Here is a 25,494-nt window from a genome sequence, read left to right as displayed (position 1 = left end):
CTCCTTACATTTTAAAAACAGGCTCGTTACTTTTACTTAAAACGTTTGGGGGAAGTTATTATTTTGTTACTGCTCCTCTTCGTTTGTTAATCACAAGAGGAAGTTGCATAAAAAGAGATGAAGAGTGTCAAAGTCAGGGGTTAAAAGTGGGACGGTGTTGGGTTTTTTCCACAACACTGGGATGACTGCAGGTGTCTGTAAGTTGCGGTACTTAAGGATCTAGCTAGCACTACTGAAGAGGAGTGTACATAAAGGGAGGGACTATTAGGTAATTTCAAATGCAATGTTTCTATCAGCTCGGCAAACATCAGCAAAATGTTTGTGTGCAGTTTGGTCCTCTGCTTATTTCACAGGGAGAGAAAAGAAAGACAGCTAACTTCACTCAGAGATGGAGAAAGCTGGGAATGAAATGAATTTTAGCTGATGGTGCTGAGATCCACTGACTGAATTCCACCTTCATAGCAACTTTATACCATCTAGAAAACAGACAGCATAAACAGGGTACTGTCAGTGTAGAGGATGGAAATCAGCCAGGACAACTCATGAAACATCTGCCCACATCTGCTTTAATTAAGTTATGTACATCCACAGAGAGCAGCCGGTCAGCTGATCACAGCCCGCACACTAAGATGATTTACTGGAGCTCACATTAAAGATGATTGTGAGTTATGAGTTATTTTCCCCACATTGAGCCATTACAAACAATTTCAGGGTTCCTCCACCTGCTGAATCCCACTTAACTGTTTAGAGGCAAAGTCATGAAATCATGTCGGCAACAGCAAATATACTTTTTATTTTCCTTCTTTTTCTTCAGATTCAAGCTGAGTATGATTAGAATGAAAAAAGTCAGACTACAGTTTGTATTCCTATCCAGTGAATTTTATCATTATGTTTATATAGCAAATGTTCAGTTAGCTTTGCACAAAAATAGAAACTTCCTCCAAAGAGCTACTTTTTACTTTCTTATTTGAGCACAGAAGCTGAATCAGTACTTTTACTGGAGTAGTTTTTAACACTAGTATTGGTATTACTACTTAAGTGCAGAATGTGTGTGCTTTTGCCAACTCTGCTGACTTATGTGGGAACAAAAGAGATGGCAAGACATTCATCCTGTCAGGAGAGTTACGCTCCATTTATGTCCCGTTATAACGTCCGTTCTCGGTGGTGCTATTCTTTGTTTGCTGCAATTGGCCATCAGCAGCATTGATTTGTAATGTGTGGATCTACGGACAGCTGCCAGTGCATTACTGTGAAACTGAAGCAAAAGATATTTCTCAGGATTTATTAGACTTACTGTTTTTTCTCTTTTTAGACGTCCTGTGGGAGACTCTGTCCTGTAGCTGAAATGTTTTAATGCGATGTTTAATTGACAGACACAGGATTTTACAAAAATGCTGACAGTTGCATTAAAACTGTCACATTCTTGTGCTGAAACAGAAAGCTGGGGTTCTTCATACGCTTCATGGTGGTTCATGCTCCAAAGGGGTGAAAAACTTCACTTTGCCAAAATAGAACTTACTGAATTTCAAACCAGTTACAGAATGATTGATTTTTGTATTGATTTTTGATAATATCCCCACCCTGCACAAAGGCCATGAAGTCCACAATCTCAGACACAAATACACAAAGATGCTTTTGACCATAAGATCAAGTTCAGGAGCTCTGCCCACAAAATCAAAACCCACTGATGATGTGAATGTGGCCCATGCGGTCTTCAAAGCCATGTATGTGTATCTGGACCATTTGGACATTAAATACACATCAGTTTTAGATCCCTGGCTGTTACACAGAAACCAAACAGTTGAGTTCACAACAAGCCGAGTGTTAGCAGCCCAACAAAGAGCATTTCAGCAAAATGAAGGAACTGTGGAGTGCAAAAGCATAATTTACCTGTGGTCACAATTTAGGCGTCTATATTCTTTTGGTTTTAGTCTAACTTTAGTCGACTGAATATATAATGAGATTATAGTAGATTAAGTCTGAAGTCGACTCAGTTGACTAAAATCTAAAAGTGCAAAGGTTTTTTGTGTTTTTACCAGTGAAATTTGTTCCACACAGTTTACAAAGTTTATTATTTTTCTGATATCAAATCTGAAATCTGTTCATGTACCTACTCTTCCTTCCTCCCACTTGTTGTGTTTTTATGAGGAAGTGGGAACATAAGCATAGATTTATATTTTCCAAAAAAATGAAATAAAAATTGTACAGATTTCAGGGCAGATCCAATGTGCACGTCTAACATTAATGCACTGGGAGATTCCTTCTGATTGGACCACTTCCAAACTTGTCCCACCTTTCATTTGTTCTGACTGAAACTAGTCTCTGTACAATATTTGATCCCATATTTATTCATGTGTGTTAATACATTTCATCAAGATTTTGTCCCCATGCATCAGTTTTTTGATCATCATGTTTTCATCAGGAAAAAAAAGGCTGAAAATCTACAATAAAATTTTTGGTCTGTGAAATTCACAGTGATGAAACATGAATTCTTCTTTGAGAGCTTCAAAGCATAATTCTGTGACATCCTTAGAAAATGTTGAAAAACTCACAAATTTCTGCTCTCAGACTATTTTTAGCACCTTTCCCCGGCTGAGCCATCCAACACCTGTGCAATCACATGATCCTCCTAAAGTACAAGGAAAATGAAATCATCTCTGACACATTCACCGAGTAATTCAGTGCCTGATAAGATGGTGTAAACAATAAACCTATTAATAAGAGCACTGAGAAGAAAAGCAATAAATTTAAATAAATAGTGTAAACATCCATCCATCCATCTTCATCCGCTTTATCCGAGGCCGGGTCGCGGGGGCAGCAGCCTAAGCAAAGAGGCCCAGACCTCCCTCTCCCCAGCCACCTCCTCCAGCTTATCCGGGGGAACACCAAGAAGTTCCCAGGCCAGCCGAGAGATATAATCTCTCCAGCATGTCCTGGGTCTGCCCCGGGGCCTTCTCCTGGTGGGACATGCCAGGAACACCTCACCCAGGAGGCGCCCAGGGGGCATCCTTGTCAGATGCCCAAACCACCTCAGCTGGCTCCTTTCGATGCGGAGGAGCAGCGGCTCTACTCTGAGCCCCTCCCGGATGGCCGAACTTCTCACCCTATCTCTAAGGGAGAGGCCAGCCACCCTTCGGAGGAAGCTCATTTCCGCCGCTTGTATCTGCGATCTCGTTCTTTTGGTCACTACCCACAGCTCGTGGCCATAGGTGAGGGTAGGGAAGTAGATCGACCGGTAACCATTTAATGTTTACACCATTTAGTGTAAACATTAAATGGTTAAAATATGTCAGTGCACTTGCCCTGATCAAGTAAAGTTCATTCTTTACGACTGACTTACACACAACACCTCCTGTGTGATACGACACAAAACTACCGATTTCAGTTCTGGATTCATTCGCTGGATTTTTCACTTAAAAAATCTAGCATTTTTCCCAGTAAGATTTGAACAGTCATCAGTTGTAAAACCTGCTAGTTTGTCACATTTTAGCTCAACCCCACCCAAGCATGCACTTACCTCTGTGAACAAATCAGTTGCATTTCCTACAAAACTGCAATAATCAGTAAACCAATTTCTGATTAGTTGTTTAGCAAAGAGTGTTTTGTGCCTGAAATGTGTGAAACTGCATTATATGTACTTAACTTACATTTGAATCCGAACTTTACTTGGTCTGAAGCAGGCCTGTCAAGGACAACCAAAGGCCAGATGTGAGGTGGTACAATTCTCTTGTAGCAGATTTAGTGCATATAGCTGAGGCATGAGTGCAAGGTAGCAGAATGGGCCTCACACATAACCATCCAATAATGTAATCTGTGTGTAAAGTGTTTCACAGTTGTACAGGAAAATGAACTCAGGTGGGCAATTGGCCAGATTTACAGAAAATGTCCAGAACTTTATGATTACACCTGAGTTTCTTTCTCAAGCATCAAAACTGGTTAATCGTCCTTTTTCCCTTGGTCATAATGAGCCTGTTGTGGCAGCTAAGCGGACTAACTGGTCCACATATATCCATGTGTTTGGCTTATATGTATACACAGCAATGAGTCTAGCCTACCTTATTTTTTGTCATTTGATAAATAAAAATATAATTTGTGCTTGTTGACATTGAATCATTTTCATTTTCTTTTGAGAAAAAAACAGAACCTCTTTGTATGCAGAAGGAAAAAAATGCAGATTATTACGTTAACAACAAAGGTTTTGGTGTCAAGACACGAGAAGTGCGACTATGCACTGACATTCATCAGGCAGCAACAATCTACAGGCTCACGTACACGCTATTTTCAGTTTCCTCTGGAGAGTCAGTGAATCTGTCAGCAGCATATTTATCCTCCTTCCTTCTCTGCATTTAGAGAAAAGTGGGAAATCTATTATTTAGAGTGAATGTACCATGTTCAACATTTTTCCAAAAATACAAAAACAAACAACAACAACAAAAAGCACAATAAGCTACAGCTCTGCATCGCACAGAGACTCCTGCTTCCATCAAACATAAAATGATGATGCACTACATCCTGGACGCTGTCTGGAGGGGATTCGGTTCAGCTTTCAGCCAGAGGGCCTTCATCACTGCAGTGCCATCGACTATGCTAGGAGTGCCTCTCTCAGTTTCAATTTCAGCCACCATTTTGGAAATCTCTTCAGCCCTCAGACTCCAAGAGATTATTCTCTTAAAGGGGATCATCACTCAAATTAAAAATTAATGTTTCCCCTGTGCTGGATGGCAGTGCCCTGAATATTGATGAACATGAATTCTATCCTCGGGCCAGGAACCGCATCAGACTCAGACCAGGGTGGAGTTAAAAGTACACCCACATTTAGTTTGTCTACACTTGTCATCATAAAATAAAATAAACCTCTGAATTATCCACGTTTAGCTGATGGTAATTTGTGTTTGTTTTGTTTTTAACTTTGATGTCCTGAATAGAAACGTGGGCTTAAAAAAAAAACACAAACAGGAACTATTTCATCATTATGATGTCATATAGTAGCTGAAGCTATGAGTACATATTTAAACTCACTGCTCTCTGTCTTGTCATCTTTGGCCTTCTTATCATGCTAATATCATTTAGCATGAAGGGAAAGTACATTTGTCTCTCTGTTACTTCTGGACGTCACGTCTACCTCCTAGAATGGTTTTAATTCTTTGTAGCATAGATTCAACAAGGTGTTTAAACACTCTTCAGAGATTTTGATCCATCTGAGCAAAACCGAAAATAAGTGCCCCAGTTGAGTGCCCCAGAGCGATTCTAATGGGTTTCGTCAGGGGATCGGGAAAGAAAATGTAGCACTTGGGGGCCACGCACAGAAGCTCCTGCGGTAGCGTGGGGGTCATTGATACCCCAGTACATGAAAATGAAGCATAATCACAATAATGATAATAATGATAATAATAATAATAATAAGAAGAAGAAGAATACAACACACAGACGCTTCTGAGTTTTATTTTATTTTATTTGGAATTGCACTCATGATACAACTGAGGCAATCTGGAAGGCAAAATAAAAGTCAACAACGGGGTTGAATCAGCCTTTCAAGATAAACGAATCTCAGTAGATATGTCAAGAACAGGTTTACATGAAAAAAAAAGGTTTACATGAAAAAATATCAACAAACTGTCCGTGTTTCAGGCCCTCGGGTGCTGTACAGCGCCTCCTGTGGATGAACGTCATAGAGCCTGCCCGAAACTAGGAGAAAAATTGAAACGGGAGTGGCAGCCACAGAGGGAAATGAAGACCTATCCAGGCCATACCATTTAGGGACATGCGCAATAGTGGGGGTGCGTTTTTAAAACGCCCCCCCCCCCCCGGGACTGTATTTTTGATCACAATATCAACAAACTGTCCGCATTTCAGGCGCTCGGTGCTGTACAGCGCCTCCAGTGGCTGTGAAGACATGATAAAAATATCACCGTAGGATCCGTGCATTGAAAGAATCAGCCTTTCGTGACAAACGAATCTCAGCAATCTCCTTTGTAACACTCTGTGACCAGCCGCAGCTGGCCGATTTTCACCACATCCGCTCCCACCAGTTTGTCGTAGGCCTCGGTGATGGCGTCGAAGATTTTCCTCGCCGATTTCAGCTCATGCAACAGTGCGGTACTCGTTGATCACTAGGTCAAGTAGGTGATACACCGCAGTTTTCACGGTATCGACGGGTAAAGAAGACCGCATCACACTCCGCGTCGGACAGTATCTCCCCCTCTTCCGAGGAACTGTCAGTTGTGCCGTCCGAGGAACGGTCCTCCTCGTCGCGACTTAGGGGTGCAGAGTCCATCTTTTTCTATTTTTTTTTGTTGTTTTATAGCGACTTCATAGAACAGCTACAGCATAGGCAAACATTCAGTGAGTAAGTAAGTAAGTAAGTACATAGACTGCATTGGAACTAGAAATCCTAGAAAACAAGTGAAATGAAACTAAGCCTTCATAGTTTAACAAGGAGAAACGGGGTGGGTTTAGCTAAGCGAACATTGACAGTGTACAATTTAACTGAGAATATCCAAGGGCTCTACCGAGCCCCATGAGAACATAAGATGTAAAGTACGCTCCTGCGCCAAATAATCCCAAGGAAGGCAGGCCGAAGAATTTACACCGCTCCTTCAATTTGATCCTCTCCTCTTCTTCCCTTTTTCTTTGTTCTTCCTCCTTTCTCCCCTTCAGCCTTTCTCCTTCGAGTTTCTTCTGGGCCGCCTTATAAATCTCATCGGTGTAGTGGTTTTCTCCACTGAAATCCACCATTTCATCTATTTCATCCAGAAGACAGCCCCGGAGTGTCGATCACAACGATATTTCTTCCATCTTTGCCCTCTGCTGTCGTCTGTCGGTGACAGACGCGGGCGAAACGTCTTCTTTGAAAGCGTTCGCATCCCCCAGGATGGTGTTTCTGGACGCACTCTTTCCCGATCCTGTTTTATCGACCAGAAGGAGTCTCAGTTCTTCACGGGTCGCAGAGCCTGCGGGGTTGGGGAAATGATGGTAACATTTGAATCATTCCAGAAAAAAAACCCCATAAAACACTACGTTACACTGGGCTATTCGTTTGTTATCTCTGTATTGATGTTGACAGCAAGCAGTTTGTCCACATAAAGCGAGTACCACAAGCAGCACACAACCCTGGGATTGTACTTTACCTTTGTATCAATGTTGACAGCAAGTAGTTTGCCTACATAACGCCAGTAGCACAAGCAGCACACATCCCTGGATCTGGCCTTTGGTCCCCAACATTTTCAGTAAGCTAAGAAAAGAAGAAAGAAAAAAGAGGTGAAATTAAGACACATTCAAGGAAAGTATTTCAGATCAGATTAGCAAGTTAAACCACACTGAAAATACACGTTAAACCATGGCCCCAAACTGGTCGGTTGTCCCATGTGTTTCCCCCGTAGCTGCTCCGGGCGCACACACAATGAGCCCTGGTTTCGCGACGCAGGCGTAGCAACAACCTCCTTCTACTCCTCACTGCATCCTGTGTGTGTGTGTGTGTGTGTGTGTGTGTGTGTGTGTGTGTGTGTGTGTGTGTGTGTGTGGGAGGTACTGGGTTCCTCAAAGACGGTGGTGTTCGCAAAACCCGCCCTCCCCAAAGCTAAGGGCTTGCCAGCGGGGCCCGCGAGAGCGAGGGTCCGAGGTCCAAATGGAGGGCTGTGTTCGCGTAACCTGCCCTCCGCAGACGTAAGCGTACGCTACCGAGGCGCTTGAGAACGATGTAGAGGGAGCAAGGATGAGGAGGAGGCAAGGAGTGTCTGAAGTCCAAATGGAGGGCGGTGTTCACGTAATAGGCAGGCCACAGAGCTGCTCTTTCACTAGCGAGGCGCTTGAGAATGATGTAGAGGGAGTAAGGAGTACGAGGAGCAACGCAGAGCCCGAGGTCCAACTGGAGGGCGGTGTTCGTGTAATAGGAAGGCCAAACAGCTTCTCTTTCACTAGCGAGGCGCATGACAACGGTAGAGAAGGAGCAAGGAGGAAGAGGGGCCATGGGGAGCCCGAGGTCCTCACCGAACGGGGTGTTCGCGAAACCGGCCCTTCGCAGACCTAAGCGTACTCTAGCAAGAGCATAAACGGAGGGCGGTGTTCACGTACTAGGCAAGCCAAACAGCTGCGCTTTCACTAGCGAGGCACTTGAGAATGATGGAGAGAGAGCAAGGAGGACACGCAGGCACGGAAAGCCCGAGGTCCTTCCGGCAAAGCGCTCACCTGCGAGGAGCAAGAGAATGGAGAACAGAAGGAGGTCGCAGGACGGGGAGGCACGGAGAGTCCGAAGTCCTTACTTAGGCCGGTTTACACGAACACTGCCGAGAAGGAGACATTGATGATGATGATGATGATGTGAAGTTGAGAGATGTTTGCTCCGGCGGGTCGGGGTCCCTCCAGACCCCAGTGTTTGCCATCGTAACTTACGAATGTGCATTGGGGTTGCGAATTACCCCATCGCGATTACAAAGGGGTCACAGTGTACCCACGGAGCAGAGAGCACCCCCGGTCCTCATGAAGGCCGGTTTATGCGTAACTTGGGGCCCATTCGGCTAAGCGCTCGCCTGCGAGGAGCAGGAGAACGGAGCAGAAGGAGCATGGAGAACTAGGAGGCTGTGAGAGTCCGAGGTCCTTACTTAGGCCGGTTTACGCAAACACTGCCGAGAAGGAGACGTTGATGATGATGATGATGATGTGAAGTTGAGAGTTGTTTCCTCCGGCGGTTCGGGTCCCCCCAGACCCCAGTGTTTGCCATTGTAACTTACGAATGTGCATTGGGGTTGCGAATTACCCCATCGCAATTACAAAGGGGTCACAGTGTACCCACGGAGCAGAGAACATCCCCGGTCCTCATGAAGGCCGGTTTACGCGTAACTTGGGGCCCGTCCGGTTAAGCCCTCCCCTGCGGGGAGGAGGAGAACCAAGGAGCAGGATGTAGGAGGACTGGGATGTTAGAGGCGTCCGAGGTCCTCATGGAGGCAAGTTTACGCGAACACTGCCCTCTGCAAAGCTAAGCGTCCGACAGCGAGGCACAGGAGAACCGATGAGAAGGAGGAAGGAGGACGGGGACTCAGGGAGAGTCCGAGGTCCTCACTTAGGCTGGTTTACGCGTAACCTTTGGCCCTTCTGGCTAAGCGCTTGCCTGCAAGGAGCTGGAGAACGGAACAGAAGGAGGTAGGAGGACTAGGAGGCAGGGAGAGTTTGAGGTCCCCGCTTAGGCCGGTTTACGGGTAACCCGGGGCCCATCCTGCTAAGCGCTCGCCTTCAAGGAGCAGGAGAACAGAGCAGAAGGAGGTATGAGGACAAGGATGCAGGGGGAGTGCGAGGTCCTCATGGAGGCCGGTTTACGCGAACACTGCCCTCTGCAAAGCTAAGCGTCCGACAGTGAGGCACAGGAGAACCAAGGAGAAGGAGGAAGGAGGACTAGGAGGCAGGGAGTGTCCGAGGTCCTTACTTAGGCTGGTGTACGCGAACACTGCCAAGAAGGAGACGATGATGATGATGATGATCTGAAGTTGAGAGTTGTTTCCTCCGACTTTTCGGGGTCCCTCCAAACCCCAGTGTTTGTCATCGTAACTTATGAATGTGCATTGGGGTTGCGAAATACCCCATCACCATTACTAAGGGGTCACAGTGTACCCACGGAGTAGAGAGCACCCCCATTCCTTGCGAAGGCCGGTTTACGCGTAACTTGGGGCCCACCCGGCTAAGCGCTTGCCTGCGAGGAGCAGGAGAATGGAGCAGAAGGAGGTAGGAAGGCGGCAAGGAGAGTCTGAGGCCCTCAAGGAGGGCGGTTTACGTGAACTCTGCCCTCTGTAAAGCCAAGCGTCCAACAGCGAGGCCCAGGAGAACTGAGGAGAGGGCCGGTTTACGTGAAGACTACCCTCTGTAAAGCTGAGTGTTTGCAAGCGCAGGGTAGAAGGACCAAGGAGAAGGAGGAAGGAGACGATGATGTTGATGATGATGTGAAGTTGAGAGTAGTTTGCTCCGGTGGCTCGGGGTCCCTCGAGACCCCAGTATTTGCCATCGTAACTTACAAATGTGGTGTGGGGTGGCGAAATACCCCTTCATGATCACTAAGGGGTCACAGAGTACCCACGGAGTGCCCGCGGTGCCCACTTAGGCCGGTTTACGCGTAACCCGGGGCCCATCCGGCTAAGTGCTCGCCTGCAGGGAGCAGGAGAACGGGGGAGAAGGAGGAAGGAGGTCGAGGAGGAACGGAGAGTCCGAGGTCCTCGCTGAGGCCGGTTTATGTGAACACTCTCGAGAAGGAGACGATGATGATGATGTGAAGTTGTTGCCGTGGCGCTTCGGGGTCCCTCCAGACCCCAAGGTTCGCCATCGTAACTTACGCGATCAATGGAGGGTTGCAGCCAATTAGGTGCCTTTGTCCGATTCTGTGACGAGACCCGCTATAGCCGGGGTCCGCCTGACCCCCATCTGCCCCCACCGCGAACCGGAGCCCTGTTTCGCGACGAGACCTGGGTCCGCGCTGCCGGGGTCTGCGTGACCCCCCCCCCCCCCCTTCTTTTTTATTTTGGTCCAGGCCGCACAAGGGTTAAGGAATTATGCTAGGACAAGCTGAATGAACCTTGTCTTGTCCTCACCTCCTCTACAGCAGTATTCAGTTCATGCTTCCAGTGTCGCCAATCATTGACCTTCTTTCAGGAGGAAATGTCAACCGTGAGTTAAAAGGAAAAAAACATCACTTGTAACTTCTTGCTAAATGATCTTTCTCATAGCATATTTGAATAAAACAAAGCTAGCATACTATCAAAGAGCATCTTTACCTGTCACCGAAGACACCAGCCCAACTCTGTCTGCCGCTTCTAATATTCATTTAGCAGAGAGCACTGGCTGTTTTTGCCTCGCCGAGACATCTTCTGCCATTTGTTGGTGTTTTAAGGAAAAATATACATACCACACCAACACACACAGAAAGAGAGCGAGAGAACAATAAAAGAGAAGCAACACAGTCTGACCTTTGACACCTGTTCCATTAAAAAAAACACTGAAAAAAAAACACTGAAAAAGAACAAAACAACGAGAGAGAAAAGTGAAGGGAAGAGATGTAGAAATTTGCAGGGATAAAACAGAATAAAAATGTTGGGAAGAGAATAAGATGGAAGAGAAAAGAATAGACTAGAGCAGCAGGGAACAGAAACAGTGGCTCTTCTAAGAGCCTTTGGGTTCACGGGTAAGAGGATCAATAAGTGCAATAAGAATGTGTAAGGTGGCTGAAAAGAATTATAAAACCATCAAATACATGGAAAGAAAGCGACTGGACTTCTTTAAGTTTCCTGGAGTTGTTTCACGTCTCATCCGAGAAGCTTCTTCGAGAAGCTTAACAAAAACAGTTCTGATAAGCACATTTGCAAAAACATCGAGAAGCTCAGTGATTAATCTCATCTTTCTTTTTACCACAAAATGTGCAAAGTTCTTCATCCCACTTGAGCATACACAACTATGCATGGCTGGACTGGAGGTGATTGACCTTAATTGTCACAATCGAGAGCATCAATGGAATTCGGTTACCCATTCAGTGTAGAAGACCAATTTCCAGTAGGAGTAAGTCTTTAGGTTTCTAACCCTAAAACTTTTAAATACACTTTAAGTGTATTTTACAGCGAAGGTCCAATATCCCCTACTCCCACCGTCTATATGAAAATGGCTAATTTTCACAATTTTCACCTGGGTCCGCTGGAGACTGTTGACCTTCGCTTAACCGGAGATTTTCTCTCAGCTGAACACGGGATACGCACACACACGCACACGCATGAAACGTGTACACTGATACTTATACACACTATCACCCTCCCTCCCCCAAATCAAAAGCTGGAGGCGCGATCAAAGATTGCAGCGGTCCCAGACCAGCTGTACACACTGGAATATTCTCCCATGTTGCTTGTCTGTGTTATATTGTGTTATGGTGTGTTGATATCTCTGCATTCCACATTATCCTTTTGTGTTACACATTTCAAAGTTTTTTTCCCTTGCTACCTAGCCTGACCTGTCTCCCCAGTGTGATTTTTGTGTAATGTATGTACGGTCTGCAAGGTCTGTCATCTCGGTTGTGGGCAACTGTAACTGACAAATAAAGGCTTTCTCATCATCTCATCTCATCATCTTGTCTTCCTTCTCTCACCACCAATGAGTGAGTCCTGCAGCAGTCCCTCAGTGCTCGTCTCGGGATGTTGTCAGGACCTGGGGCTTTGCGTTTGTTGATCCTGGCAAGGGATCGCCACACACTGCAGCGACAACTGCCAGCATCTAAGCAAGACTCTCTCTGTTTCTCTCATCATGGTCACCTAAATGCACAGTAATGGTAGGTTTTGTAATAAGGCAGATCGCGCTAACATAATATGCACTGTTAGGTGATTATTTATCTGCCGCATTAATGGGAGAGGACGTGCAAACGTTACCGCAACTGCTGGTCGGTCCACGACCAAAATGGAGACCCCAGAGACCCAAACAAACGTTCACAAAACTTACAGGGGAGCAGAGTCCGAAGCACAGTTCAGGTGGCCGGCCTGGGGCCCGATAGCACAGGAGGCCAGGATGGGACAGTTCAGGAGGCCGTCCACGAAGAAGGCCATGGCGGCGCGTAAAAAGTTCAGGAGGCCGTCCACGAAGGAGGCCATGGCGGCGCGTAAAGAGTTCAGGAGGCCGGCCACGAAGGAGGCCGTGGCGGCGACAACCTCGTTTAGGAGGGCGGCCACGACGGCGATGACGACTAGCCAGCAGCCTAGAAAACGGCCAATGAAGATGAGGTGCCAGACGCAGACCGGATGGTGGTGTGCCAACAGCGGAACCAGGCACAGACGAGGAGAAGGAAGAGGCTGGACCCACTGAAGCCAAACCAGGCGGGGCTGGAGCTGATGCAGCAAGCGATGATGCGGATGCCGAAGGAGCTGATGCAGCAGGCGATGATGCGGATGCCAAAGAAGCTGCTGCAGGCGATGATGCGGATGCCGAAGAAGCTGCTGCAGGCGATGATGCGGATGCCGAAGAAGCTGCTGCAGGCGATGATGCGGGCACAAAGGCTGGACCAGACGAGGAGGCAGACACAAAGGCTGGACCAGACGAGGATGCAGACACGAAGGCTGGACCAGACGAGGATGCAGACACGAAGGCTGGACCAGACGAGGATGCAGGCACGAAGGCTGGACCAGACGAGGATGCAGACACGAAGGCTGGACCAGACGAGGATGCAGACACGAAGGCTGGACCAGGCGAGGGTGCAGGCACGAAAGCTGGACCAGGCGAGGATGAAGCCGGACCAGGCGAGGATGAAGCCGGGCCAGGCGAGGATGAAGCCGGACCAGGACCGGGCGAGGCTGAATCAGAATCAGAATCAGAATACTTTATTGATCCCTGGGGGAAATTATTTTTTGTTACAGTGCTCCATTTTAAACCAACATTAAGACAAGACAGACAATACACTAACTAAGAATAGTACAATATATACATATATATACATACATACATACATAAGTCACTCATAAATAAATAGTTGGAAAAGAAACATGTGTAGTTGTAGCAGCAAACAGTGTGTTAAGTGGATGCGTTGTACAGGGAGATGGCCACAGGCAGGAATGATTTCCTGTGTCGTTCAGTGGTGCTTTTCGGTAATCTCAGTCTCTCACTGAACGTGCTCCTGTGACTGACCAGCATGTCATGGAGTGGGTGGGAGGTGTTATCCAACATTGTCTTTATCTTGGACAGCATCCGCCTCTCCGACACCACCTTGAGGGAGTCCAGCTCCATCCCCACAACATTGCTGGCCTTACGGATTAGTTTATTAAGTCTGTTGGCATCTGCGACCCTCAGCCTGCTCCCCCAGCATGCAACAGCATAGAGGATCGCACTGGCCACAACAGACTCATAGAAAATCCTCAGCATTTTCTGGCAGATGTTGAAGGACCTCAGTCTCCTCAAAAAATAGAGACGACTCTGGCCCTTCCTGTAAAGTGCTGTGGTGTTTTTAGCCCAGTCCAGTTTATTGTCAATGTGTACTCCAAGGTATTTATAGTCCTCCACAATGTCAACACTGACCCCCTGAATTGAAACAGGGGTCAAGTGTTTCCTGGTCTTCCTGAAGTCCACGATCAGTTCCTCTGCCTTTGCCACGTTGAGCTGCAGATGATTCTGCTCACACCACATGACAAAGGAGTCGACCACAGCCCAGTACTCTGTCTCATCATCCCTGCTGATGCATCCAACCACCGCAGAGTCATCAGAAAACTTCTGAAGATGGCATGTCTCTGTGCAGTGGCTGAAGCCGGACCAGAACCAGGCGAGGATGAAGCCGGACCAGGCGAGGATGAAGCCGGGCCAGGCGAGGATGAAGCCGGACCAGGACCAGGCGAGGATGAAGCTGGACCAGGCGAGGATGAAGCTGGGCCAGGCGAGGCTGAAGCTGGACCAGGCGAGGATGAAGCCGGGCCAGGCGAGGATGAAGCTGGACCAGGACCAGTCGAGGATGAAGCCGGACCAGGCGAGGATGAAGCCGGGCCAGGCGAGGATGAAGCCGGGCCAGGCGAGGATGAAGCTTCAGGCTGAGGCGTGGCAGTAGCAGGTGGTAGCGCTGCAGGTGGTGGTACTGCAGGAGGCGGCGCTGCAGCCATAGGTGGTGAAGCAGGCCTCGGGCCTCAGGCCCCCCAGCCGGCGAAACAGGAGGCCGGATAGGCTCCTCGGGCCCCCCAGCCGGCGAAACAGTAGGCTGGACGGGCTCCTCGGACCCCCCAGGGAAAACAGCCGCAGAACCAGCGGGCACCGGGGCCCCTGGCACACACAAAACAAAACCAGCAGGCTCGCGGGCCTCTGGCACACGTGAAACAAAACCAGTAGGCACATGGGCCTCTGGCACACATAAGGAGGGCTGCAGCTGCGCAGAGCACTGACCCTGCTCAGGCAGTGACAGCCCGGTGCAGTTCACAGCTGGCATCTTGGCCTCCAGGGGTCCAGAGTAAGCTGAGGGCTGTAACCCAGCCTCTGGGGAAGCCAAGTCCAAGATCCAAAAGGAGAAACTCCCGCTCCCACGGACATAGCGAGCCTAGAAGCCACGGGAGACCTGTCACTAGACGCTGTAGCCGCCTCTCTATAGCGCGCTGGGACTGGCCACCCGGGTTTTCCAGCCACAGGTCGATGAGCTCCTGTGTGGCATCGACAAGATTTTCCCGTAGCTCCTTAGACGGATTAAGCGCTGCTGGGTCCATCTTGTGGTCGCGTTGTACTGTCACGGTCCGGGTCAGTGGCCGTGTGAGGAGTGGAAAGGAGGACTCAAATGCAGTACTTATTTAGACGTGAGGGCGATTTATTAACAATACCAAACATAAAGTGGAGATGGCAAAACAGAACTAAGGATGAACTAAACTGGGAGAAACTACACCAAGGAGTAGCAAACCTGAACATGAAGGGAGAACAGCAGGGAGAGCACGTAGGGGATTTCACAGAGTATGAACACAGACGACGCGACGAGGAGCGGAGGAAAACACACACTATAAGTACATAGAGAAACACTGGGAAATCACACACAGGTGGGGGACACAGCTGGACCTGATTAACCTGACGAGACAGGGGGACACTAACACCAGGGACCAATAGAGGGAGCACAAACCCAGAACCCAGTATCTAAAATCCCAAAACACAAACCATCCCAAAACAGCCACGAATAATAATGAAAGTAATAACAATAAAGAACACAAACACAAAGTCACTGAGTCATGGCCGCAGGACCATGACAGAAACGATCGAGAGCAGGGAGTGTCGTGTTGTCACCGACTGTTTTATTCACAGCACGTGTTCTCGTAACTTCACTGCTGTTGGAATACATTTAATATGTGCAGCTTGTTACTAAATCACTGAATGAAGTGCAAACTGCATCAGATCACGTGAGTGGGTGTGGATTAACTTTGCGATTCAGAAAACGTATCAAACTGTTGCATCATTCTAATCTGTTGCTAATTCTCTTTGACTGTGGAGGAGTAGCTACTAGAGCACAGAACACACACATGAAGAACAGCTGAAAGCATTTCCACGTGTGCTTTATCAGGCTGTGTAAGCTTTAATGTTTAAATTAAGCCCGATCCCCGGGCTCTCTGTCCTGGTCGTTGTGTCCTTGGGCAAGACACTTTACCCTACTTGCCTACTGGTGTTGGCCAGAGGGGCCGTGGCGCGATATGGCAGCCTCGCCTCTGTCAGTCTGCCCCAGGGCAGCTGTGGCTACAACCGTAGCTTGCCTCCACCAGTGTGTGAATGTGAGAGTGAATGAATAGTGGAATTGTAACGCGCTTTGGGTGCCTTGAAAAGCGCTATATAAATCCAATCCATTATTATTATTATTAAATGGATTCTAATTTGCAGCCGTCACCTTAGAGATAAATAGCATCACTGAAAGCATGACTTTTCAATAAAATAATTAACTGGAATTAAATGATTTACTGCTCTGTGCACAACATCACCAGAAAAGATTAATGAATTTATCATCTCTTGTCCTTATTACAACAGTTTTGTATGTTACTGGCATAGTTCTTTTGTTCTTTATAGAATTTTAATCACCATTTAATAACATCTCTAAAGTAGTTTAGCACGAATAGGAATCATTTTCTATGGAAGAAGAGTCACATGATCCGTGAAACACCCCTCTTAGGTCAGGTTGGTCACCCTTTCCATGTAAACGTGAAGGGAAACTCTGGGTTAACTTCCTGAGTTTATAACCAGCTTGTGACCGTTTATCCAGATCAACAGTGTCAGAAACACATCCTGAGTATGCTGAACGAGCTCCGTAGTAAATACTGAAGGTTAACTCTGGGTTGTTTGTCCTACGAAGGTGGTTCAATCACCATGGTAACCTGTGCTGTAGCCCTAACCTGCTCTGGAGAAGGCTAGGTTCCAGATTACAGATCAACAGGTGTAAAATCACAGACTGCTGACTAATCAGTTTTTATGGGGCGCCGTTTGTAAACTGAAACTGTCATGGTCCTGGGTCGGTGACCCAGCGCTTTTAGTTATCATTTTCTAGTTTATGATGATGATGATTATTATTGTTTGAGTTCTGTGTGTTATATTTTCGATCTGCCTCTGAGTCTGCATCTGAATCTGTCAGTTTAGTTCAATGTCTTGTCTGGTTCCATGTATCTGAGTTTCCTGTTTTATTGTGAAGGTCCGCGTCATATGTGAGTGTGATCAGTTTACGTTTCCCCTGTCCCGTCAGCCCAGATTCCTCCCAGCTGTGTTGCCCTCCTGTCTCTCATCCCCTGATTACTGGTGTGTGTATTTAAGCCCTGTGTGTTCTCCTGCCTGTTGCCGGTTCGTCTGTGTTCCTCCGTGTCAGTCTGTGTAACTCTGTGTCAGTCTGTTACCCTGTGTTCCACGGAGTCCTGTTCCTCGTCTGCGTCTCTCTGCTATTCATCATCCGTTGTCATATGCTCCCAGGTCTGTTATTTTAGTTCTCCCAGTTTAGGTGTCTTTAGTTGTTTGTTATGCCCCACTGTTTGTTTGCCACTACACCTCTGTAAATAAAACCACCGGTATCTCATCCACTGCCTGCATCTTGGGTCCTCCTTCTAAATCCACACGGCTCGCCTCGGCAGCCGTGACAGTACGAACCGGCCACTATGGACCCAGCAGCATTCGCACCTACCCAGGAGTTTCGGGAGGAGGTAACCGACACGGTCGCAAGGTTGGTAAACCTGTGGCTCGAGCAGAAGGAAGAAGAGTTCCACCGCGCTGTAGAAGCCAGGCTACAGCAGCTACTCTCTGCACACTCCTGGCTGCTAGACTCGCTTCACCCGCTGGCACGGGACTTCCTCCTTCATGAGCTGCACCTTCGCCCTCCAGCCGCTACCGCTTCCCAACCCAGCCTGGCGGTGAAGATTTTGCCCGGCCTGGCGGTGAAGATTTTGCCCGGCCCGCCGGAGGTTTTGCCCGGCCCGCCGGAGGTTTTGCCCGGGCCGCCGGAGGTTTCGCCCGGGAGGAAGCGACGATCGTGCCGTCGGCGCGTCGCCCCACAGCCGGAGAGTAGGACTTCGGAACTGCCGGCTGTGGTGAGTGGAAAAGACACTCCGTCTGTTTCGCCAGCTCGAATGACTGTTTATTCCGGGGCTGTGTTTGTTGAGCCAGCTGCCCAGCAGGTAGCTCAGTTAGCCGCCCAGCCGGAAGCCCAGTCGCCACCTCCGCCACATTCAGCCTCACAATCCATAGCTCAATTACAGTCACAGCCAGACTTATTACAAACCCTGTTACAATCCATGGCCCAGTCAGTAGCCCGGTTAGCAGAAGAATCATTAGCTTTATCCTCAGTTCAGCCTCCTGTTCAGCAGTCACCAGCCCTGCATCCTGTGTCAGTTGCTCCACCACCTGTTCAGCCATCACCTTCACCTACTCCTCCTGTACAGCAAGCCATGTCAGTCCAACCCATAACGGACAGTTCAACAACTCCGTACTCTAAGCAGAGAGACAAACCCAAGAACAATGTCAACATTCCTCAAAGGCTGGCCAGTTCTGAGACTGAGATGCACTCCAGGGCCTCCCCAGAGGCTGGGTTTCAGCCCCCATCAGACTCTGGACCCCTGGAGTTTAAGAAGCCAGCTGAGGACTGCACAGAGCTGTCGCTGTCTGAGCAGGGTCAATGCTCTGCGCAGCTGCAGGCCGCTATGTGTTTGCCAGAGGCCCGTGTGCCTGCTGGTCCTGTTCTGTCCCTGCCAGAGGCCCGTGTGCCTGCTGGTCCTGTTGCGTTCCTGCCAGAGGCCCGTGTGCCTGCTGGTTCTGTTGCGTTCCTGCCAGAAGTCTCCGCACCTGCTGGTTCTGTTCTGTGTGTGCCAGGGGCTCCAGTGCCCACTGGTTCTGAGACTGTTTTTGCTGGGGGGCCCGAGGAGCCCGTCCAGCCATCTGCCTCGTCAGCTGGGGGGCCCGAGGAGCCCATCCAGCCACCAGCTGCTCCACCAGCAGCCTCATCCACGCTTGCAGCAGCAGTTTCATCCATGCCGCCATCTGCTGCAGCGCCTCCGTCTGCATCCTCCACGCCGTTGCCTGGCCCGGCCTCTGTTGCATCCTCCACGCCGTCGCCTGGTCCGGATTCAGCATCCTCAGCGTCGCCTGGTCCAGCGCATGCTTCGGCTTCATCCGCTTCACCTGGTCCAGCCTCTGCATCCCCGTCTGGTCCAGCCTCTGCTTCTTCATCCTCGTCTGGTCCAGCCTCTGCTTCTTCATCCTCGTCTGGTCCAGCCTCTGCTTCTTCATCCTCGTCTGGTCCAGCCCCTGTGTCTTCATCCTCGTCTGGTCCAGCCCCTGTGTCTTCATCCTCGTCTGGTCCAGCCTCTGTGTCTTCATCCTCGTCTGGTCCAGCCTCCTCATCAGCAGCGTCGCCTGGCCCGGCTTCAGCCTCCTCATCGGCTGCTTCGCCTCGCCTGGTCCAGCCTCCGCATCAGCGTCCGCCTCGTCTGGTCCAGCCTCCGCATCAGCGTCCGCCTCGTCTGGTCCAGCCTCCGCATCAGCGTCCGCCTCGTCTGGTCCAGCCTCCGCTTCAGCTTCCGCCTCAGCTTCCGCCTCGTCTGGTCCAGCCTCCGCTTCAGCTTCCGCCTCGTCTGGTCCAGCCTCCGCTTCGCCTGGGGCTGCAGGGGCCACGCAGCCTTCAGGTCCCCTACTACCGCCTCCACATCGTCGGTCATCTGCCAGGCCGCTTGTTGGGCATCTCCGCCACCGTGGACGCCCTCCTGAACACCCTCCTGAACGCCGCCACTGCCTTCCGCGTGGCCGGCCCCCGGATCTGCTCTGTCGCCGCCACTGCCTTCCGCGTGGCCGGCCCCCGGAACTGTTTGCCCGTCGTCGCAGTTGCCGTCCACACGGTCGGCCCCCGGAACTGAACTGTTTTGGCCTCCTGCGCTGTCGGCCTCCGGGTCGGCCCCCTGAACTTGACCTTCTGGGTCTTTCTGGGCTCTGTCCCTCCTTCCTGGTCCCCCGCCGCCCACCCTGGTTGGGTTGTTTTCTGTTTTTGGCTGTTTTTTGTGCTTCTGTTGGGACAGTACCCCTTGTGGGGGGGGGGTACTGTCATGGTCCTGGGTCGGTGACCCAGCGCTTTTAGTTATCATTTTCTAGTTTATGATGATGATGATTATTATTGTTTGAGTTCTGTGTGTTATATTTTCGATCTGCCTCTGAGTCTGCATCTGAATCTGTCAGTTTAGTTCAATGTCTTGTCTGGTTCCATGTATCTGAGTTTCCTGTTTTATTGTGAAGGTCCGCGTCGTATGTGAGTGTGATCAGTTTACGTTTCCCCTGTCCCGTCAGCCCAGATTCCTCCCAGCTGTGTTGCCCTCCTGTCTCTCATCCCCTGATTACTGGTGTGTGTATTTAAGCCCTGTGTGTTCTCCTGCCTGTTGCCGGTTCGTCTGTGTTCCTCCGTGTCAGTCTGTGTAACTCTGTGTCAGTCTGTTACCCTGTGTTCCACGGAGTCCTGTTCCTCGTCTGCGTCTCTCTGCTATTCATCATCCGTTGTCATATGCTCCCAGGTCTGTTATTTTAGTTCTCCCAGTTTAGGTGTCTTTAGTTGTTTGTTATGCCCCACTGTTTGTTTGCCACTACACCTCTGTAAATAAAACCACCGGTATCTCATCCACTGCCTGCATCTTGGGTCCTCCTTCTAAATCCACACGGCTCGCCTCGGCAGCCGTGACAGAAACATGCTTAACAGCAACATTTTTCCACATTAACCTCAAAATCTTACAAAAACATGTTTTTTCGAGTCTTTAGTGCCGGAGGTTTTTGTAAAGCTTTTATTTTGGTATTTCCATTGACCGTACAATAAATTTGCATGTTAGCTAAATATTTAGTTTCCCATAACATCTAGATTTAACATCTAGATTTAGCATTTAAAATTGTGTTTTAAATATAAAAAGTTACAAATATTTTAGTAAATGTTGTAAAAAGTGACCAGTAAAATAGCATCACCATTTCTGGATCCCTCAGACCTCTGAGAGAGAGTCACGTGCTTCAGTTGTGCTTAATTTCTTTGCGTTTCCCTGATGAGTATCAGTAGTAAATATCAATTTTTATATGTTACTCTATAATTGATTTTTGTTACAACTATTTTATTTTATTATCTATGAATATATCATCCTAAAACAGAACACCTACACTCTACTTTCTGACCTCATATCAAGTTTTGAGCACAGATTAAGTCTTTGTTTGAACTGTTTTTATATTTGTTATACTTGGTCCTAATCTTCTGGAACTGCAGCTGTTCAAACACCGGACACACATAAAGAACACTTGTTCCATCTTTCAAATTAATTTGACTTGACCAAGAAACTAAAGCAATTTCCTCATCTTATTTATTAGGATGTGTGACGGTAAGTTTTAATGTTTAAGTGGATGCAGTTTAAAGTTTCATCTTAGAGATAAACAGCAGCACTGAGCATGGACTCGGCTACAAAATAATTGTCTTGAATAAAAATGTTAATTTTACTGCTCTGTGCACTAAATCACCAGATTAACAATCATCTCTCACAGTGTTGGTGTTACTGTTATATTCTGTTATGTTTCTTTTATCATAGATTTTTAATCACCATTTGATAGCATGTCTGGTGCAGATGTCACAGTAATCGTGTTCAGGGGACGTGTCATATGATACGTAACCTGCTTCTAGGTTGGCCAGAAGCTTTTTTGTAGTTTTGCTGTAGAGAAAATCCAGAATTAATCCTGAAGTTACCTGGATGAGATGAACTCCTGCATTGTTTTTCAGGCCTCAGCACATTGGATATCCAGTGTGGATGGGCTTTGGCAGACCTCATGTTCAGAAAACTTTGCATTTTTCTATTTTTGCAAGGAAGCAGCTATCAGGAGTAATTACATAGAAACATGTTAAGTGGGGTTGTTTGATTCTTAGGGGTTTTCTCTGCTATTGGGGACTCTTTAACTTTGACCTATATAAATAAAATGTAATGAAATTATGTAAAAAAGTAAAATAAGTCCAGTGGGATACATACCATGTTCCCCTTGACACACACTCCTGCATGCTGGGTTATCTTTTCCACCAAGAGAGGCACAGCTGCTGTCTAAGTTGTGAATAAATTTATACCATCCCAAGATAGTTTCCACTTCAAGAGCTCTGCAACAGAATCTCCATCCAGCCAAAAACCATCTCTGACACCGCTTCCCATGGAGTATTCGCCATCCTGTGAGGCAGTACGCACAAACCTCTTGTTTGTCTTGAGTAAAAAGAAAAGAACAAAGCTAAGGAGAAAGGAGAGCTTGTCCGTGTTATTATCAATGTTCTCTGTAACTGGAAAACAAAGCTGAGAGAGGCTGGCAGGCAGATTGTGAAGCAGTAGCCATGCTCTTTCTGAGGCAGAACTCAATGGAACTGTTAGTCATTGGAACATGATGTGACTTTGTGTTTATACAGTTAGAAAATAGAGTCAGAAGTGGGAAGGTTTGGGGGACAAGCCTGCACATTCAGATTGTTATGGGTGTGTTGAGTGGAAGCCTGCTATCCGGTTGTTCAGTGATGACGTGACGAATCCTACTTCCGGGTCTAAAGTATTCTGCGTTTAATATGGCTTTTGTGTTGTTAACATGTTTAATGTTATGTATTTTCTTCTATTTGATCTCAAAAAGCTCCTAAAACAGTCAGCGACCACTGTTGACCTCCCTCGGCTTTTATTACCACTAATCATTTATTTAAGCTCAGTTTTTAAAACCTTACGATGTAACTACAGCCCAGCCCATGCAGCAGTATATGAATGACTAACCTCGTATTGTGGATGGATTATCTCAGTTGTTCTCCTGGCTGAAGTTTGGTCCTTTTACAGCATCCTGCCATGCGATTACATTTGTTCCTGACCACCGAGAACACTCACGTTAACTTTTATCGAGTGGAAAAAAAGTTAGCTTGTTTATATTATGCTAACATAGCTGTGTCGCTAGCGGTCACGTAGCACATCATTATATACCAGCTAGCCCAACTTCAGTAACCCTACAAACGTCACTGCTGTTTAGTTTTCTGTCTTCATTTATGCTGGAAGTGATAGGAGAGCTGTACGTTTGAATTTGTTTCCAAAACCCCGCAGTCAGGACATGCTATATTGTATTTAGATAGAAGCTAGCGAGCTAACTCCCTGCTAACTTCTAACTCCGTTAAATGTCATAAATTCCGTTTTCATGGATGCCTGGATGTTAAACTCAATTGTTACACCTGGTAGAGGAGAAGGCTGATCATTTTATTAAAGATGAAAGACTTTAGACAGTTTTTCAACTCTCAGTAATGCCATAGTGATCGTTTGATATATGGACCTACAGCGGAGTTTAGACCCAGACACGGCTAGTGACGTCAGACTGAACAACCGGATAGAGGACACAGTGGCAGAACATAGACAACATAGACAACATCATGTTTGAAAATTGGTGGTTGAAACATTGTATCCATCGTGCAACTACAGACAAGAACTGCTGTAAACAAACCCATATGGAAAAGATATATATAAATCTTATAAAGTTTGTATATGTCTTGTATGAAACTTGTATGAAAAGAATACAAGAGTGAAAACACATATAAGATCTCTTGAAAAATTATATAATGAAACTTGTATGTTTTGGATACTTACTAAAAAAATATATGAAAGTAATGAGAAAGTGGCCACTTTCATGAGTAAATCACATATGTTTTTACTATTTCTTTTCCATATGGGAAACAGTGGCTGAGCAGCTCTTCCTGTTTGAAGCAGAACACCTTTTTGATCACACACAGAACCTCTTTGGCTTTCCAACATCCCTAAAAGGCGATCAGAAGACAAAAAGAAAAAGCCATCCAAGAGCTTGTGCTGGTAGCGCCATGTTTCCACCAACTCTTTTATTTACAGCATGTTTTAAATGTATTATAGAGTCTCTGGTGGGGGAATGTGTTTTATATGTGCAGCTTGTTAATCTGAATACCTTACTAAAACCCCTGAAGTCCAAACTATGTATCTCATTGTCACAGGAATGTACGTGTATTAATCTGGTGATTTACAAAATGTATAAAATGTTTAGACTTGATTCTGAGCTGCTGGATTTGTAGCTACTAGAGCACAGAGCCCACCACAATGACACCTCAATAAATATAATTAATTTAATTTTTGATCCGTTTATATTTTATCTGTCCACTAAATCACCAGATAGACGATCATAGGTTGGAGTAGGTTTCATAGGGATGGAAGAAAATCCATACGATCCGTGAAATGTCTTTTTTCAATCAGTTAGATGTCGCCAAACCCACTCATTTAATTTGAACGTGCAGGGGAAAACTTGGGTTTACTTGGGTTTACTTAGTGACTTGATAACCAGCTATGTGTGACCGTTTCTCCTGATCACCAACAGGTATGTGAATCCAGATACTGAAAAGATGCCCTGGGTGTGCTGAAGGAGCCCCCCAGCGTTAGTTCAAATGAGACAACCCTGACTTATGCTGCCAGGTTGAGGAGGCGGACTGGCAGTTTAGTAATAAGCTAAAGCCTATGAAAAGCTTTTAATTCAGTTGAAGGCCATTAAAAAGTGATGCGAAATTCCTAATTTTCCAGATCCATTTGTAATAGAACGTAGATACACATAAATTCATCCTCAAAAAATGCATGTGTGTGGGATGAAGACGATGATGAGGTGGTGATTTTTCTTTATTGGGTTTTTTTAAACAAGAAAAGGAAGAAAATTAGATTTCAAGTTCAACCAACACCCAAGAGAAGGCAGCAGGGAGAAATTCATGGTTTGATCCAGGAAGTGAAGCTGTGTCACAAACAATTTTGCAAATGCTTCTGGATGTCAGTGGGGCAAGCACTCAGATCTCATGTTGACAGATCTGGGAACACATCTGAGGAAGCAGAGAAATAATTTCAGGGACTGACCTGGAGCCGTGCCTAGCTGTGTGTCAAAAGCATGGTCTGATTGGTCAGATCTGTTTATTCATATCCCAAAAATTTGTAAAATCCAGGTTGGGTCGGAAAAAGAATTGTGGCAAATTCATCCAGTGAAAATACGCAGTTGGTGTGAATGCATAGCTGGACTGGCCATCGGGCATACCGCCATGCCCGGTATGCCCGATGGTGATTTTTTTGTTTATGGGCCGATGATGTTTTTTTTTTTTTTTTGTAACGGTATAAACAATGAAAGGAGGTGGATTGTCCAGATGCAGGTCGATGTGTAAAAATAACTCAGTTGCTTGGTGGTGGCTATGGCGGAGCTTCCACAGAGGCCAGCAGGTGGATGAGGGAGAGGGGAGGCAGGGGGGAGGAGAGACCCCCTGCCTGAAGTTCAGGTGAACTGAACTTCAGGCAAGAAGTTATGACCTGCAGTCATATCTGGGTCAGATATAAACCAAGTTTAGATGGAGTTTATTTTCGTTGTGCTGACTTTTTACCCTCAGTTACAATAACTCGTACTGCGTACTAGCTAGCATGAGAGAGTTTCTATACAGCTGGGTGGGTGCTATGATGTTACTGATGTTGAACTTTATTTTATTCATAAGGTTTGTTAGTAGAGTTGCCAACTGTCCCGTAAAAAATC

This window comes from Mchenga conophoros, linkage group LG1 (assembly GCF_057382185.1).
Source record: "Mchenga conophoros isolate Kocher_MC1m ecotype Shallow Benthic linkage group LG1, M_conophoros_male_GT1.1, whole genome shotgun sequence".
NCBI classification, from domain to species: domain Eukaryota; kingdom Metazoa; phylum Chordata; class Actinopteri; order Cichliformes; family Cichlidae; genus Mchenga; species Mchenga conophoros.
This window is presented reverse-complemented; position numbering follows the sequence as displayed.